This window comes from Bos taurus, chromosome 4 (genome assembly GCF_002263795.3).
Source record: "Bos taurus isolate L1 Dominette 01449 registration number 42190680 breed Hereford chromosome 4, ARS-UCD2.0, whole genome shotgun sequence".
NCBI classification, from domain to species: Eukaryota; Metazoa; Chordata; class Mammalia; order Artiodactyla; family Bovidae; genus Bos; species Bos taurus.
In genome coordinates this window covers 14235594-14253009 of record NC_037331.1, presented here as the reverse complement: position 1 = coordinate 14253009, position 17416 = coordinate 14235594, and the positions used below count along the sequence as shown (strand labels likewise).

Sequence of the window (17416 nt, the reverse complement as noted above, 5' to 3'; positions counted from 1 at the left end):
ACCAGAGATCAAATTGCCAACATCTGTTGGATCATAGAAAAAGCAAGAGAATTCCAGAAAAAATCTACTTTGGCTTCATTGACAACACTAAAGCCTTTGACTGTGGATCACAACAAACTGTGGAAAACTCCTGAAAAGATGGTAATACCAGACCACCTTACCTGCCTCCTGAGAAACCTGTATGTAGGTCAACAGTCTTTTGGACTCTGTGGGAGAGGGCAAGGGTGGGATGATTTGGGAGAATGGCATTGTAACATGTATAATATCATATGTGAAACGAATCGCCAGTCCAGGTTTGATGCATGATTCAGGATGCTTGGGGCTGGTGCACTGGGATGACCCAGAGGGATGGTATGGGGAGGGAACTGGGAGGGGGGTTCAGGATGGGGAACACGTGTACACCTGTGGTGGATTCATGTTGATGTATGGCAAAACCAATACAATATTGGAACGTAATCAGCCTCCAATTAAAATAAATAAATTTGTATTAAAAAAAAAAAAAGAAGCAACAGTTAGAACCAGACATGTAACACTGGACTGGTTCCAAACTGGAGGAAGAGTATGTCAAGGCTGTATGTTGTCATCCATTTAACTTATACACACAGTACATCATGTGAAATGCCAGGCTGGATGACGCACACACTGGAATCAAGATTGTCAGGAGAAATATCAATAACCTCAGATATGCAGATGATACCACCTTTATGGCAGAAAGTGAAGAGGAACTTAAGAGCCTCCTGATGAAAGTGAAAGGGGAGAGTGAAAAAGCTGGCTTAAAACTCAGCATTCAGAAACTAAAAGATAATGGCATCTGGTCCCATCACTTCATGGCAAATACATGGGGAAACAATGGAAACTGTGACAGATTTTATTTTCTTGGGCTCCAAAATCACTGTAGATGGTGACTGCAGTCACGAAATTAAAAGACATTTGTTCCTTGGAAGAAAAGCTATGACAAACATAGATAGTGTATTAAGAAGCAGAGACATTCTTTGCTGACAAAGACCCATCTAGTCAAGGCTATGGTTTTTCCAGTAGTCATGTATGGATGTGGAGTTGGATGATAAAGAAAGCTGAGGCTTTTGAACTGTAGTGTTGGAGAAGACTCTTGAGAGTCCCTTGGACTGCAAGGAGATCCAACCAGTCAATCCTAAAGAAAATCAATCTTGAATATTCTTTAGAAGGACTGATGCTGAAGCCGAAGTTCCAATACTTTGACCACCTGATGTAAAGAACTGACTCATTGGAAAAGACCCTGATGCTGGGAAAGATAGAAAGCAGGAGGAGAAGGGGACGACAGAGGATGAGATGGTTGGATGGCATCACTGACTCAATGAACATGAATTTGAGCAAACTCTGGGAGATAGTGAAGGGCAGGGAAGCCTGGCGTGCTGCAGTCCATGGGGTTGCAAAGAGTCAGACACGACTGAGTGACAGAACAACAACAGTATTCACTATACGATGCATTAGATCTCCAGAACTTTTTTATCGACTGGATGCAAGCTTGCCCAGAGTTATTTTTAAAGTTGCTGTGGATAGTTTCCCTTAAAACTGGTCTTTCTCTATCTTTGGCTGGCCTGCCTCACATTTTCAGACAACAGACAACTTGGGCAATTGATAGGATGAAGCTTGAGAAGTTCCGTACTTGTGCAGTGAATAACAAGAAGTGGTGCAGTCCCTCTGAAGAACAACCGGTAGCTAATCCCTCTGAAGTACAACCCCCACCCCCATTAGTGTCCTTATCCTCTTTCTAGTTGGCAGCCACTGCTCAGTATATCAAAGACATGGCAACTGGATTTAGTGGGACTTCTCTAAATCCCAGAGTCATGATATTCTTATACTCACATGATTCTATTTCCACTTATATTAATCCTTTATTCTTATAAAAATATCAAGACAGTCTCTACGTTGAAGCAGCTATGGAGGATATTAAAAAATAAACACAAAGCTCTCACTGGATGACAGCCTTTTTAGGTTGGCTTTTACATTCTGATACAAATATAGAAGAGGGCATATAATGTAAATGTACAGTAAAAATAATAAAATGAACAGCAATGTACTCTCCACCTAGTCTGAAAAATAATAATGCCTCTGAATTTAACATAACAATGCCTCTCAATGGCGGACGCGGGCCGGGCGAGCGCGGCTGGGGGCGTATCGCGCTGAGGCGGGGGGCGGGGTCCGGCTGTGTGGCAACCCGAGAGGTGGCCGGAGAGAGCAGACCCTGCGTTAAAAATTTAAAAAAAAACAAAAAAACAATGCCTCTGTATTTCCCTATGCCATGAGTCCTTCTTAATCCCATCACCTCTTGGCTTTCAGCTGCTGCTGCTGCTGCTAAGTCGCTTCAGTCGTGTCCGACTCTGTGCGACCCCATAGATGGCAGCCCACCAGGCTCTGCCATCCCTGGGATTCTCCAGGCAAGAACACTGGAGTGGGTTGCCATTTCCTTCTCCAATGCATGAAAGTGAAAAGTGAAAGTGAAGTCGCTGAGTCGTGTCTGACTCTTCACGACCCCATGGACTGGAGCCCACCAGGCTCCTCCGTCCATGGGATTTTCCAGGCAAGAGTACTGGAGTGGGGTGCCATTGCCTTCTCCGTACCACATATATATGTATCCTTAAATAATAAATCACTTAATTTCATGAGTTTCTGAATTTCATATAAACTGAGTCACATATATATGTATGCTTCCGTGACCTTTGTTTTTTTGCTCAACATTATGGCTTTGGGATTAACTTGTGTTGTTGTCTATAGCTGAGTTTTATTTATTTTTATTATTGTATTTAATCTATTGTTTGGCCTCAATTTTTTCTGTCTACTTGTTGATGAATATGTGGGTTATTAAATTGTATACTATTAATAATACTACATTAAGACATTAAATAGAGAATTTCTAAATGAAATATTTGCAACCTGTTTAATCAGATTTCCTTTTTGCCTGAAATGGCTATATGCAATTCAACTGAACTTTCTTCTAATTTGTAAACTGCTCAGACACTATCATAGCAGTCACTTTGAAAAGATATTAGTGATAATGCCGCTAAGAGGGCACATCTGCCGCAGAAAGACATATATTCTGTAGTGGGTTGAATAAGTGTTCCCCCCAAAAGTCCATGCCCACCAGGAGCCTTATGTAACTTATTTGGAACTCGAATCTTAGCAGATGTAACTAATTAAGATGAGGTCATACTGGATGAGGGTGGGCAGTAAATCCAATGACTGGTTTCCTGACAAGAAGAGTGGACACAGAGAGACACAGATGTCCAGAGAAGGAGGCCATGTGACTGTGGAGGCAGAGATTAGAACGATGTAGTTACAAGCCAGAGTATGCTAAGTATTGCTGGGAGCCACCAGCAACTAGGAAGAGGCAGGAAAGGCATCTTCCCTGGAAGTTTCAGAGGGAACAAGGCCCTGCCGATTGATTTCAGACTTCTAGGATCAGGACTATGAGAGAATAAAGTTTTGTTGTCTTGAGCACTCAGTTTGTTATCATTTGTCATGGCAGCCCTGGGAAATGAAAACTCTAAAAAATCTATGCCTCTGTGAATGAAGATGGATGAGATGCACCTTACGGAGCTTTGTATTCCACAAGACTCTGCCTAGTTGCCCAGATTCAAAACTCTTAAGCAGCTGCGTCTTGGTTTGTACACATGGATCCTTAGGCACCGGGATCACCACCTCCTGTAATAGCTTTACAGTCTAAACTGCTAACCACAGTGGTCCATCTGCACAATGGAGTGGATGTCAGGCTGCACAGATCCTGCTAGGCTCCACTCAGCGAGTCCAGGCAGTGGTGTGGGCAGGCTGACATGACAGGACTTGTCCTCTGCAAGTCCTCACTGTGTCCGAGTGGTGCTCCTCAGAGTCCTGGAAGAGGCCGCATCTGGATGGAGGTGATTAACCTAGTGGAAGCTCTGAGTGCCCCAAGTCCAGCTGATCACACCACGGGCTGACCAGATCTTCACACTGGCTGCTCAGTTCTCAGCAGAAAGCCTCAGCATGTATCTGTAGGGCAAAAGTTGCCACTAATGCTTGTTCACCTCTGTTGGCTCTTATTATTTTATTTCTGGCTTCTGAAGAAATCCTTTACTTCTCAACAGCTCTGCTACCGATTTTTAAACATTTAAAATATTTTATTTAGCATAATAACTTGTGCTGAATTAAAAGGTTTTCTTGAACATTTAATCTATCAATTTGAGCCTAGCCACTGAAGGCTAGAATTCAGCTGGCCTTTGCAAAAAGGTAGTTGCAGTTAACCAAGAATCACCTTCTACTGAAGAAATATATGTATTTTATATACACATAAATTGATACAGCCACTATAGAGAACAACATGGAAGCTCCCTTAAAAACTAAAAATAGAACTACCATATGATGTAGCAATTCTAATCCTAGGTCTCTACCTGGAGAAAACCATAATTCAAAAATATACATGCATCCCAAAGTTTGTTGCAGCTCTATTTACAATAGTCAGACATTGAAGCAACCTAAATGCCTATCAACATAGGAATGTTAAACATAGGAATGCATAAAGAAGATGTGGTACGTATATACAATGAAATATTCAGTTCAGTTCAGTCACTCAGTTGTGTCCGACTCTTTACGACCCCCATGGACTGCAGCATGCCAGGCTACCCTGTCCATCACCAACTCCCAGAGCTTACTCAAACTCATGTCCATTGAGTCAGTGATGCCAACCAACCATCTCATCCTGTCTCTTTCCAAATGAGTCAGTTCTTCACATCAGGTGGCCAAGTATTGGAGTTTCAGCTTCAGCATCAGTCCTTCCAGTGAATATTCAGGACTGATTTCCTTTAGGATGGACTAGTTGGATCTCCTTGCAGTCCAAGGGACTCTCAAGAGTCTTCTCCAACACCACGGTTCAAAAGCATCAATTCTTTGGCGCTCAGCTCTCTTTATAGTCCAACTATCACATCCATATATGACTACTGGAAAAACCAAAGCTTTGACTACATGGACTTTGTTGACAAAGTAATGTCTCAGCTTTTTAATATGCTGTCTAGGTTGGTCGTAACTTTTCTTTCAAGGAGCAAGCGTCTTTTAATTTCATGGCTGTAGTCACAATCCTCACTGATTTTGGAGCCCAAAAGATAAAGTCTGTCACAGTTTCCATTGTTTCCCCATGTGTTTGCCATGAAGTGATGGGACCAGATGCCATGGTTTTAGTTTTCTGAATGTTGAGTTTTAAGCCAACTTTTTCACTCTCCTCTTTTACTGTCATCAAGAGGCTCTTTAGTTCTTCTTCACTTTCTGCCATAAGGGTGGTGTCATCTGCATATCTGAGGTTATTGATATTTCTCCTGGCAATCTTGATTCCAGCTTGTGCTTCATCCAGTCCAGCATTTCTCATGATGCACTCTGCATACAAGTTAAATAAGCAGGATGACAATAGATAGCCTTGACATATTCCTTTCCTGATTTGGAACCAGTCTGTTGTTCTGTGTCCAGTTCTAACTATTGCTTCTTGACCTGCATACAGATTTTTCAGGAAGCAGGTCAGGTGGTCTGTATTCCCATCTCTTTCAGAATTTCCCACAGTTTATTGTGAGCCACACAGTCAAAGGCTTTGGCATAGTCCATAAAACAGAAGTAGATTTTTTCTGGAACTCTCTCGTTTTTTTTGATAATCCAACAGATGTAGGCAATTTGATTTCTGGTTCCTCTGCCTTTTCTAAATCCAGCTTGAACATCTGGAAGTTTCACAGTTCGAGTACTGTTGAACCTGGCTTGGAGAATTTTGAGCACTACTTTGCTAGCATGTGAGATGAGTGCTATTGTGAGGTAGTTTGAACACTCTTTGGCATTGCCTTTCTTTGGGGTTGAAATGAAAACTGACCTTTTCCAGTCCTGTGGCCACTGCTGAGTTTTCCAAATTTGCTGGCATATTGAGTGCAGCACTTTCACAGCATCATCTTTTAGGATATGAAATACCTCAACTGGAATTCCACCACCTCCACTAGCTTTGTTTATAGTGATGCTTCCTAAGGCTCACTTGACTTAGTATTTCAGGATGTCTGGCTCTAGGTGAGTGATCACCCCATCGTGATTATCTGGGTCATTCATTATTCAGCTATAAAAAGGAATGAAACTGTGCCATTTGCAGAGACATGGATGGACCTAGATACTGTCATACAGAGTGAAATCAGAAAGAGAAAAACAAATATCGTATATTAACAAATATATGTGGAATCTAAAAAAGTGATATAGATGAACTTATCTGCAAAGCAGAAATAGAGACACCAGACATAGATAACAAAGGTATGGATACCAATGGGGGAAGGGGCGAGGTGAGTGGATTGGGAGATTGGGATTTTATACACTACTATATATAAAGTTCCCTGGTGGCTCAGACAGTAAAGAATCTGCCTTCAGTGCAGGAGACCCAGGTGTGATCCCTGGGTGAAAAAGATCCCTGGAGAGGGGCATGGCAACCCGCTCCAGTATTCTTGCCTGGAGAATTCCATGGACAGAGGAGCCTGGGGGGCTACAGTCCATAGGGTCACAGAGTTGGACACGACTGAAGCTACTGAAAAGGAGCACAATGTATAAAATAGATAGCTAATGATAAATGACTGTAGAGCACAGGGAACTCTACTCAGTGCTCTGTGGTGACCTAAGTGGGAAGGAAATCCAAAAAAGAGACGATATATCTATACGCAAAGCTGCTGGTTCACTGTGCTGTACATCAGAAACTAATACAACATTGTAAGGCAACTGTACTCAAATAAAATAAAATTAAAAAGAATCATATTCTCCTGAACAAGTATATGTATTGTAATCTGTTAGCTGTCCAAGTTCATTCTTTAATACAATGGTCACCTATATAGGTAAGCCAGTGTACTAGATACTGTTAGGAATCCAAAGACAACAGAATCAACTTGAGCCTAGCAGACTATCTATAAATCAGATAAGTATCTGGTAATTTTGTTTATATTTGGTTGGCCAAAAATTTTGTTTGGGTTTTTCCATAACATCTTAGAGAAAAACCTGAATGAACTTTTTGGGTAACCCAATAGTTTACTGGAGAAGGTGATGGCACCCCACTCCAGTGCTCTCGCCTGGAAAATCCCATGAACGGAGGGGCCTGGTGGGCTGCAGTCCATGAGGTCGAGAAGAGTCGGACACGACTAAGTGATTTCACTTTCACTTTTCACTTTCCTGCATTGGCAACCCACTCCAGTGTTCTTGCCTGGAGAATCCCAGGGATGGGGGAGCCTGGTGGGCTGCCGTCTATGGGGTCGCAGAGTCAGACACGACTGACGCGCCTTAGCAGCAGCAGCAGCAGCAGCAATAATTTACCCATGGCATCATTATGTGTATCAATTTATTTAATTACAAATTTTTTTTAAAAAGGAATTTCTTTCCATTTTTGTTAAAGCAGAAACATCCAGATATGGCTATAGATTTAATTGATCATAATGTCTTAACTTTCCTGGTAGCTCAGATGGTAAAGAATCTGCCTGCAATGCAGGAGACCACAGTTCGATTTCTGGGTTGGGAAGATCCACTGGAGAAGGGATAGGCTACCCACTCCAGCATTCTTGGGCTTCCCTGGTAGCTCAGCTGGTAAAGAATCTGCCTGCAATGCAGGAGACCTGGATTTGATCCCTGGGTTGGGAAGCTCCCCTGGAGAAGGGAAAGGCTACCCACTCCAGTATTAAGGCCTGGAGAATTCCATGGACTGTATAGTCCATAGGGTTGCAAAGAGTCAGACACAACTGAGTGATTTTCACTTTCTTTCAATGTCTTTTCTTGGGATTACTTATGAATTAATCTGCCAGTTACAAAGATAACAGCGAATGCCCCTACTTTAAGTATAGACAGGTAATCTAATTTCATGTAAGTAGCTTCCTTTTTGCTTATGGGGAATGTAGTTGTTTGCTCTTGTATTCTTTTCAAATGTTAGTTTGAAAGCTATTTGTGTGCACCATGGGGTACATGTTTCTTTAACAATAAATAGCAAAATTGTCATTAACCTACAGAAAGGAGGGCTGTTATAACTCTGCTTTCCTGAACTTGAGGCACCAACTTGATTAGAGAAGGGAAACTAAAGACTCCACTTCTCTCCATTCTTTTCCCTCATCACAGCTGATCAAAGTCCCTTTTCCTATACAATCTACCAATGGGGAACAGGTACTAGTTTGCATGAAATTGTATAGTGAGTGACTGAGAGGTCAGTCTCTGAAATTCAAGTCCTAGTTTTGAAACATTCTAGTTTGTATTACTGTGGCAGGCTCTAAATTCAAGCCTGGGTTTCCTTGTGTAAAAAATTGGGTACAACAGCATGTTTTGCAGGACTAGAGCAAATATTAAATAGGACAATATATAAAAAGTGATTACATATGTTATCTGGCATGAGTTTAGTGTTAAATAAATGTTGATATGAAGCTATGACCTATGTGGTCCAGTCTTACAGCAGTATAGCCGTCAAAGCCTGGAAGTTGAAAAATATCTAATATGCCCAGTCTCCTTACTTATATTTAATAAGCCCCCTGAAGAGAACACATAGCCTTCAGCAACATTTCTTAAGTCCTCTTTGCTTTTACACCGAGTCAGTTATTTGGCTCAATTAAACTTCTGCCCCATAGACAAAAGAGCCTTTCCTCTTTTCAGTCTTCCCTCTTCTCACAATTTTGAATCACAAAATAGCAAGCAAAGACTCTCTGGAGAGATCTGAAGAAGAAAATGAGTGGGCAAAATCAAAATTCTCTTAAGTGATTGTTAACCACTACCTGTGGTGATAAAATGGCCAACATCCTAATATACGAAAACTACTTCTACTTCTCCCATCACATTTTATCAATTTGGATGCCCTTTTAAAAACCATCATTCAGGATCTGCAGCCAGAAAACTGAATCACTGACCAATCAGACTCAAAGGACTGCTAGGCTTGATGGTCACTGGAGTAGGCATTTTGGAGTGCGATGCTCCAAACATTAATAATGAGAAACCATAATACCATTTAAAGTATGACGTACATTTGTATTGCACTTTATAATTTTATGAGTGTTTTCACATGTTATTTAACCCTACTCCCCACAAAAATCTTGTGAGGTTGGCAGATTGAGGCTAGTTGTCTCATGTTTAATAAATGAGGAGACGAAACCACAGGAGACTGATGTGAGAGGTGCTGCAGTGAATGGCTTCAGTCAGAGAGTCAGGTGGGAGCCCTGGTCACCCAGCAGGGAGGTTGAAGAGGGGCACAGGAAGGGAGGGCCCCTCTTAGCCCACCCTGCCATAGAGTCCAAAAAGGAGAGCATCCCGTTTGGCACCGATGACTTAGCTTGTTAATTCTTGCCATATACCCTTCCAGGCACTTTGTGGACATCTTACGATACTGACACTAATGGAATTTTATCTGCAAAACTCATTAGCCTAAGAGAAAATTCTATTAACACGTGTTTTACCTTTCTTCTTCTCTGATATAAAAAAACACAAATGAGTTAAAGAAAAAAAAATATTTTTTTTTGAGAAATAGGAAAGATTTTCTTAGGTTGATTTTTAATAACTAAGGATTGTTAAATATGTCTGTTGTGGTTTTTAGAGCACAAGGATACCACAGTAAAGTAAGATCTTTTATCCCCCAGTAGAGAGCAATGGTACATTTTATTCGATACATTAAATTACGTAGACATTAGCCACAACATGTTGATTCAGCCTCACAGGAAATGAAAATCAATACCATCTGTGTGGATAGTGGCTCCACATCGCCGTAGCACACACTGTAATGTGTTCATTGCGTCTCAGCTCCAAAACCTCACTTTGTTAGAATGATATCATTGTAAATTTTTAAAAAGTCATTTTAATATACATATAAAAATCCAAATCAAGAAGTAAGTAGTAGGTTTTGAATCCAGATTTTAAAAGCAATATTCTCCAACTGCTTTGAATTTGCCTCACATTTGATAAATTTTGAAATTGTCATGAGATACAGATCTTCAAAGGATGTGAGATATGGCCCAAGTGCCTAGCATAGAGTCCAGTGCATAACAAGTGCTCAAAAATTTTTTTTGAATTAATGAATCAGCACAAGATCCACTACGATTTCATAACATATTTTTGGAAAAAAAGAAACCTCAGTGTAAATGTACCCACTGACTGCAAGATGCACAATAATTTTTAAAATTTGAAAAAAAACTGTGATTAAGAATTTAGGAAAAGCAGTAGTTCTTTTAGGAGACGCAGGTATAAATGCATGGGAAGTTTGAAGAATAAAGAGTTTAATTTCAGACAGAGGGACTAGATAACTTTAGTTATCTAAAATTATAGTTATCTAGAGGGGCTGGTAGGATGGGCCCTTTTTGTAGAGCTCCAGAATTCCTGTGTAGGGCTTGAAGATAACAGTCTGGTTGGGAAGAGGATGAGTGAGCAACTAAGGAACTTGTTCTAAAAATGCATTTGTTTAGCAAGCACGCTGACTTCTTTGTGTATTTATTACCTGGAGGGCCTGGATTGAACTGGAGGTGAAATGGGGTTGATTAGGTTGAATTAAAAATTTTTCCCTTTTGGATATATAGGAATTTATATCTAGAGCAATACCTTTGTCTACTCTCTACTTTTCTAGTTGGCTATACCTATTTCACTTTGTTTAGTCTCTGGTGGCTCAGATGGTAAAGAATCTGCCTGCAATTCAGGAGACCCGGGTTTGATCCCTGGGTTGGGGAGATCCCCTGGAGAAGGAAATGGCAACCCACTCCAGTATTCGTGCCTGGAGAAATCCTTGGACAGAGGAGACAGGCTTCAGTTCATGGGGTGCAAAGAGCTGGACACGACTGAGTGACCAATACTTTCACTTTTTAGTGTAAGAGACTCAAAATAATCTTAATTGGAAATAATCTCTGTTTATATTTATTCTATACTGTTACACTTCATCAGCCTCTTCTATATTCAGGAAATTTACTGAGCAGACATCTTTGTCTTATCCATCTTCATACCTGCAGCATTAGTTAGCACATAGCCTGGCTTTCAGTAGGTGAAAATAAAGCTATTTATTAAAAGGAATGCCCTTGAAAAACATGGATGGTATGGTTAATTCTTTGGGGCATGCTTGCATATCAGGTCCTCTTTCATTTTGTAGACAGAATGATGAAACAAGACCAGAGGCCAACTTAGACTCATAAATAAACATCAGAAGAAAACCTGGGCTAGAATCCAGAGCATTCAAGTCCTGGTAGTGTATTTTGCACCATATTCTCCAAGTTCTAGCAAAAATCACATGGATGTTCCTTGCATATGAATATGTCCTTTGTAGAAACTGTGACATTATATGTCAAATCTTTAAAAGTAAGACATGCACCTTAAACTGATTTTTGGAGGGTAGGTTTTGACCTCTCTTGTGACTACTGTTACATGCGTGTGCAAGACAGCTGATGTGGGAGGGTGTGCACTTGTTTCCTTGTAATTATATGCTATGGAGCCTCATCATTTCTGCTTCTTTAGTCCAAATTTCTTAACCAACTCCTTTCAAACTGGATCTTCAGTACAGCCATTTCAATTCTATAGCTTCAAAACAAAGTCATTTTAAGCCATTCAGACATGGAAAAAAATATGAACGATTTCTGAAAGCACAAAGCAGCCATTTTCTTCAAACTCCAGTAACTGAAATAACTGAAGAGATTTAGTTCAAATTGCAAATAAATTCGCCTTTGGATTGAGATGAGGCAAGAAAAATATCAGACCCAAAGGTCAAAAGGAACATTTTGGAGTAACTTATAAACAGAAAATAGGCATTTAGAATGGAAAAGTTGAACTCAACAATAAGATGGGGTCATGGCACCTTGGTAAGTATTTTTTATTATTTTTTAAAACTCACTGTGTTAACCCAGGACTTTATTTTCACTGAGCCTAACTGAGAATATTTTAGTGATTTTTGTGTGTGCATGTGTGTTTAAAGGATCAGGGAATGATCCTTTGTACTTTGTTATGTCTTGTTTCAGAGAAATTTGAAGCTTATAGAAATCTTGGGCTAGATTTCTTCTCCATCCCCTGCCTCTCCCTAGAAGACTTAGGCCAAAAACTACCACTCTCTGTGGCTAGTATGGCACTAAATTCTCAGGGAAAAGTAACTGTTTAGAGGAACTAATTTTCCAAAATGCCCAAATTTCTTAGACTTCAAATAGTTCCGATGGAAATGAATACAAATTGCAAACTTGAAAGGCAGATAAGATCATTAGATGTGCCTGTCAACAGATAATTAACAGAAGCACATTTGTGATTTATTGGAAAGTGCAAAAGCAATTGGAATGACTTCTCTTATTCTGCAGTTGCATGTTGGAGTTAAATCCTGTGTTTTCTGGAGCTGCAAAAGTCTGTAGTATGATATTCATCAGCATTTTAAATGTGTTTATTGAGTGAAAGGTCTGTAATTAGGAATTTGTTCTCATTCCAATTGATGCAGGGTTAAAATGTATTTTTTCACCAGCTACTCAAAAAGAATTCCTAATCCAGTGGTTCCACTTCTGGCTATTTATCCAAAGAAAACAAAAATATGAATTCAAAAAGATATATGCACCCCAGTGTTTATTTATCATAGCCAAGATATGGAAGAAACCTAAGTGCCCATCAGTAGATGGATGGATAAAGAAGATATATACATACACACACAGAGACACACATACAAAATGGAGCAGTACTGAGGCATAGAAAGAAATCTTCTGTGACAACGTGGATGGGCCTAGAGCATATTATGCGAAGTAAGTAAGTCAGAGAAAGAAAAATACTGTGTGATTTCACTTATATGTGGAATCTAAAAGACAAAAATGAACAAACAAACCCAAACAGAAACAGAGTCAGAGATACAGAGAAAAAATAGTTGCCAAAGGGGAGAGGAGTAGGAAGAGGAAAGAAATAGCTGAGGGAGATTAAGAGGCACAAACTTCCAGTTACAAAATAAATGAGTCAGAGCTATGAAATGTACATTGTGGGAAATATGGTTAATAATTATGTAGCTTATTTGTATGATGACAGAAGGTAACTAGACTTGCGGTGGTCATTTTGAAATATACAGAAATATTGAATCACCATGTTGTGCAAATATTCAAACTGCCATACAATTGTGCTCATTTCACGTTGGCAAGGTCATGCTCAAAATCCTTCAAGCTAGGTTTTAGCAGTATACGAACCGAGAAATTCCAGATGTACAATCTGGATTTAGAAAAGGCAGAAGAACCAGAGATCAAATTGCCAACATCGGCTGGATCATGGAAAAAGCAAAGGAATTTCAGAAAAGCATCTACTTCTGCTTCATTGACTATGCTAAGGCCTTTGACTGTGTGAATCACAGCAAACTGTGGAACAGTCTTAATGAGACGGGAATAGCAAACCACATCACCTGTCTCCTGAGAAAACTGTAAGCAGGTCAAGAAGAAACAGTTAGAACCGGACATAGAACAACCTCTTGTCCTGATTTTCCCACAGCTGCACTGGAGCTTCCAGCAGTATCCGGTGCTGGCCTTTCTGGAACCTGTCAGTCTCCGTGCGTTACCCTCGCTGTTCTCTGTGTCTGAAACGTCCTGCTCATTAATCTCAGCTTTGAGTCAAGACTCAAACATTACTTTCTGGATAACGGGCCACTCTCCTTTCACTCCCAGCATAGGCAGGTAAGGCAATCCTCTGATTGTATTTGCTGGTTGGTCTGCATGTGTGATTCCTCAGTAGACTGGAATATCCTTGAGGGGCAGGTGCTTTGTGCGTCTGCATTTTTGTAACCCTGGAACCTGGCATAGTGCTTTACATACGGTATGTGTCCTTGAAATATTTACTGAGGGAACAAGTATATTCCTTGGTATAAGTCATAAACATAACTTTATATTTCCCATATATCTTGTAAGATTTCTTACGTATATCTCTCTTTCAGGTGTAATTTTCTTTATATAAGTGATATATGCCTAAAAACATATTTTTAATTCTGTGCATTTAATAAAATTCTAGATCCATGCTGCATTGTCCTATAAAGGAGTTGCTAGCCACATGTGGTTATTTAAATTTAAATCAGGGAAAATAAAATAAAAATTAAATTCCTCAGTAGCACCAGCACATTTTAAATGTTCAATAGCCACACGTGGTTTGTAGCCATTTTATTAAACAGCACACACAGAGAACATTTCCATCATTGTAAAAAAGTGAATTGGACAGGGTTACCTTAGAGAAACTGGCTATCTTTGGTAATGTTTCAAATTCTTCTGTAAATAGTAGTCGTATTCAAACTAATTACTTTTGAAAAACTGAATGCTAATACAGCCAGGTGTTTTTTTTTTTTTTTACAGCCAGGTTTTAAAATACTAGTCTTAAATATGTTACATTCTCTGTTACCAATATTTTAAATAACCTTTTACAAATATTTAAAATAATCTATGTTGTTGTTCACTAAGAGTTGGACACAACTGAACCACTGAACAACAACAATGTCAGTCACTTTGCAACCCCATGGACTGCAGCACGCCAGGCTTCCTGTCCTTCACAATCTCGTGGAGTTTGCTCAAACTCATGTCTGATAAGTTGGTGATGCTATCCAACCATCTCATTCTCTGTCATCCCCTTTTTCTCCTACCTTCAATCTTTTCCAGCATCAGGGTCTTTTCTAATGAACTGGTTCTTTGTATCAGGTGACCAAAGTATTGGAACTTCAGCATCAGTCCTTGCAATGAATATTCAGGGTTGATTTTCTTTAGGATTAACTGGTTTGATCTCCCTGCTGTTCAAGGGACTCTCAAGAGTCTTCTTCAGCATCACAATTGGAAAGCATCAATTCTTTGGTGCTTAGCCTTCTTTATGGTCCAACTCTCACATCCATACATGATACTACTGGAAAAACCATTGTTGTTAACTCTGTCACCAAGTCCTGTCCTGACTCTCTGCGACCCCATGAACTGCAAGAAAAACCATAGCTTTGATTATATGGACCTTTGTCAGCAAGTGATGTGTCTGCTTATTAATAGGCTGCCTAGGTTTGTCATAGCTTTCCTTCCAAGAAACAGGCTTCTTTTCATTTCATAGCTGCGGTCATTGTCCACAGTGATTTTGGAGCCCCCCAAAATAAAATCTGTCACTGTGTCCACTTTTTCCTCTTCTATTTGCCATGAAGTAATGAAACCAGATGCCATGATCTTAGATTTTTGAATGTTGAGTTTTGAGCCAGCTTTTTCACTTTCCTTTTTCACCCTCATCAAGAGGCTCTTTAGTTCCTCTTCAGTTTCGTCATATCTGAGATTGTCGATATTTCTCCCAGCAATCTTGATTCCAGCTTGTGATTCATCCAGCCCAGCATTTCACATGGGGTACTCTGCATGTAAGTTAAATAAGCAGGGTGACAGTATATAGGCTTGTCATACTTCCCTCCCAGTTTTGAACCAGTCCGTTGTTGCATGTCTGGTTTCTGGTTCTAACTGTTCCTTCTTGACCTGCATGCAGGTTTCTTAGGAGACAGTTATGGTGGTCTGGTATTCCCATCTCTTTTTAGAATTTTTCAGTTTGTTGTGATCCACACAGTCAAAGGATTTAGTGTAGTCAAAGAAGCAGATGTTTTTCTGGAATTCCCTTGCTTTCTGTCTGATCCAATGAATGTTGGCAATTTGACTTTTGGTTCCTCTGCTTGTATATTTGGAAGTTCTAAACCCAGCTTGTATATTTGGAAGTTTTCAGTTCACATACTGCTGAAGCCTAGCTTTAAGGATTTTGAGCATTACCTTGCTAGCATGTGAAATGAACATAATTGTATGGTAGTTTGAATATTCTTTGGCATTGTCCTTCTTTGGAATTAGAATGAAAACTGACTTTTTCCATTCCTGTCACCACTGCTGAATTTTCCAAATTTGCTGATATACTGAGTGCAGCACTTTAATAGCAACATCTTTTAAGATTTGAAACAGCTCAGCTGGAATTCTATCACCTCCACTAGCTTTGTTTGTAGTAATGCTTCCTAAGGCCCACTTGACTTCACACTCCAGTATGTCTGGTCTAGGAGAGTGACCACACCACAGTGGTTATCCCAGTCATTAAGATTTTTTTTTTTGGTATAATTCTTCTGTGTATTCTTGCCAGCTCTTATTCATTTCTTTTGCTTTTGTTAGGTCCTTACCATTTCTGTTTCTATCGTGCCCATCCTTGCATTAAATGTCCCCTTGATAACTCCAGTCTATATTTAAATGTAAAAAGTGTTCAGAAAAATAAAATATTGAGACTATTGAATCAACATGATGACCTCAGTGTGCCATTTTTATAACTTCTCCCTCCTAAGACCCCACTAAAATAACAACAGCAAAAAAATGTTTTATGGGCTCTAACTACTCAACACAAAGAGAGCGAGGCAAGGATCATCAGTGGACAAGAGGATTCAAGGAGTCTGTGAAATATAGAAAGTTAATGAAGGATATTGAAGGAAGTGGCAGCCTATACTATACTAAACCCAGAGGGGTAAAGGCCCCCATACTTAGAAACATTTGATGCACAGGAGGTCAGGAATGAGTCGTGAAATGAAATGGGAAGATTTGTTAAGTCTGTCAGTTGGAGAGAAACTACAGCCTGGCAATGATAAAGGAAACATTATCTATATCTGTCTCATTGAGGTATTTTAAAATGTCAGGGGTAAAGAGAATATGGAGAGAGACAGAAAGGAGCACCTACAAAGTAACTCCTGGCCAGAAGCTTCTCACTAGCAGCTCTGGGTACTGGAAGATACCGGAGCAAGGCTCTCAAGGCATTTTATCCATTAGGTAGGAGGACAGAATACATTTTCTTTTTTTTTTTTGATTTGGAATTTATTGTATATTTCTGTTTTATTTATTTATTTTCTTATTTAAAAAATTATTTATTTTAATTGGAGGCTAATTACTTTACAATATTGTATTGGTTTTGCCATACATTGACATGAATCAGCCATGGGTGTACGTGTGTTTCCCATCCTGAACCCCCTCCCACCTCCCTCCCCATCCCATCCCTCTGGGTCATCCCAGTGCACCAGCCCTGAGCATCCTGTCTCATGCATCGAACCTGGACTGGCGATCTGTTTCACATATGGTAATAACATGTTTCATTGCTATTCTCTCAAACCATCCCACCCTTGCCTTCTCCCACAGAGTCCAAAAGACTGTTCTATACATCTGTGTCTCTTTTGCGGTCTAGCATATAGGGTCATTGTTACCAGCTTTCTAAATTCCATATATAAAAAAGCATTAGTATACTGTATTGATATTTTTCTTTCTGACTTACTTCACTCTGTATAATGGGCTCCAGTTTCATCCACCTCATTAAACTGATTCAAATGCATTCTTTTAATGGCTGAGTAATATTCCATTGTGTATATGTACCACAGCCAGAGTACATTTTGAGATACATTCCATATACCTTTGCTTAGGATGGTCCTAGAAAAACAGCTGAGTAATGAATAAGGCATATGTTC

The 17416-nt window shown here is 39.8% G+C and overlaps 1 long non-coding RNA gene across 1 annotated transcript in view; it reads left to right on the top strand.

The window, feature by feature from the left end:
* The window catches only part of LOC101906304 (uncharacterized), a 171764-nt gene that overhangs the window by 135754 nt on the left and 18594 nt on the right, over positions 1-17416 (top strand). Inside the window, exon 3 of the long non-coding RNA XR_003034290.2 lies at positions 13438-13619. This is a non-coding gene — a long non-coding RNA (uncharacterized lncRNA). The remainder of the gene's footprint in view (positions 1-13437; positions 13620-17416) is intronic.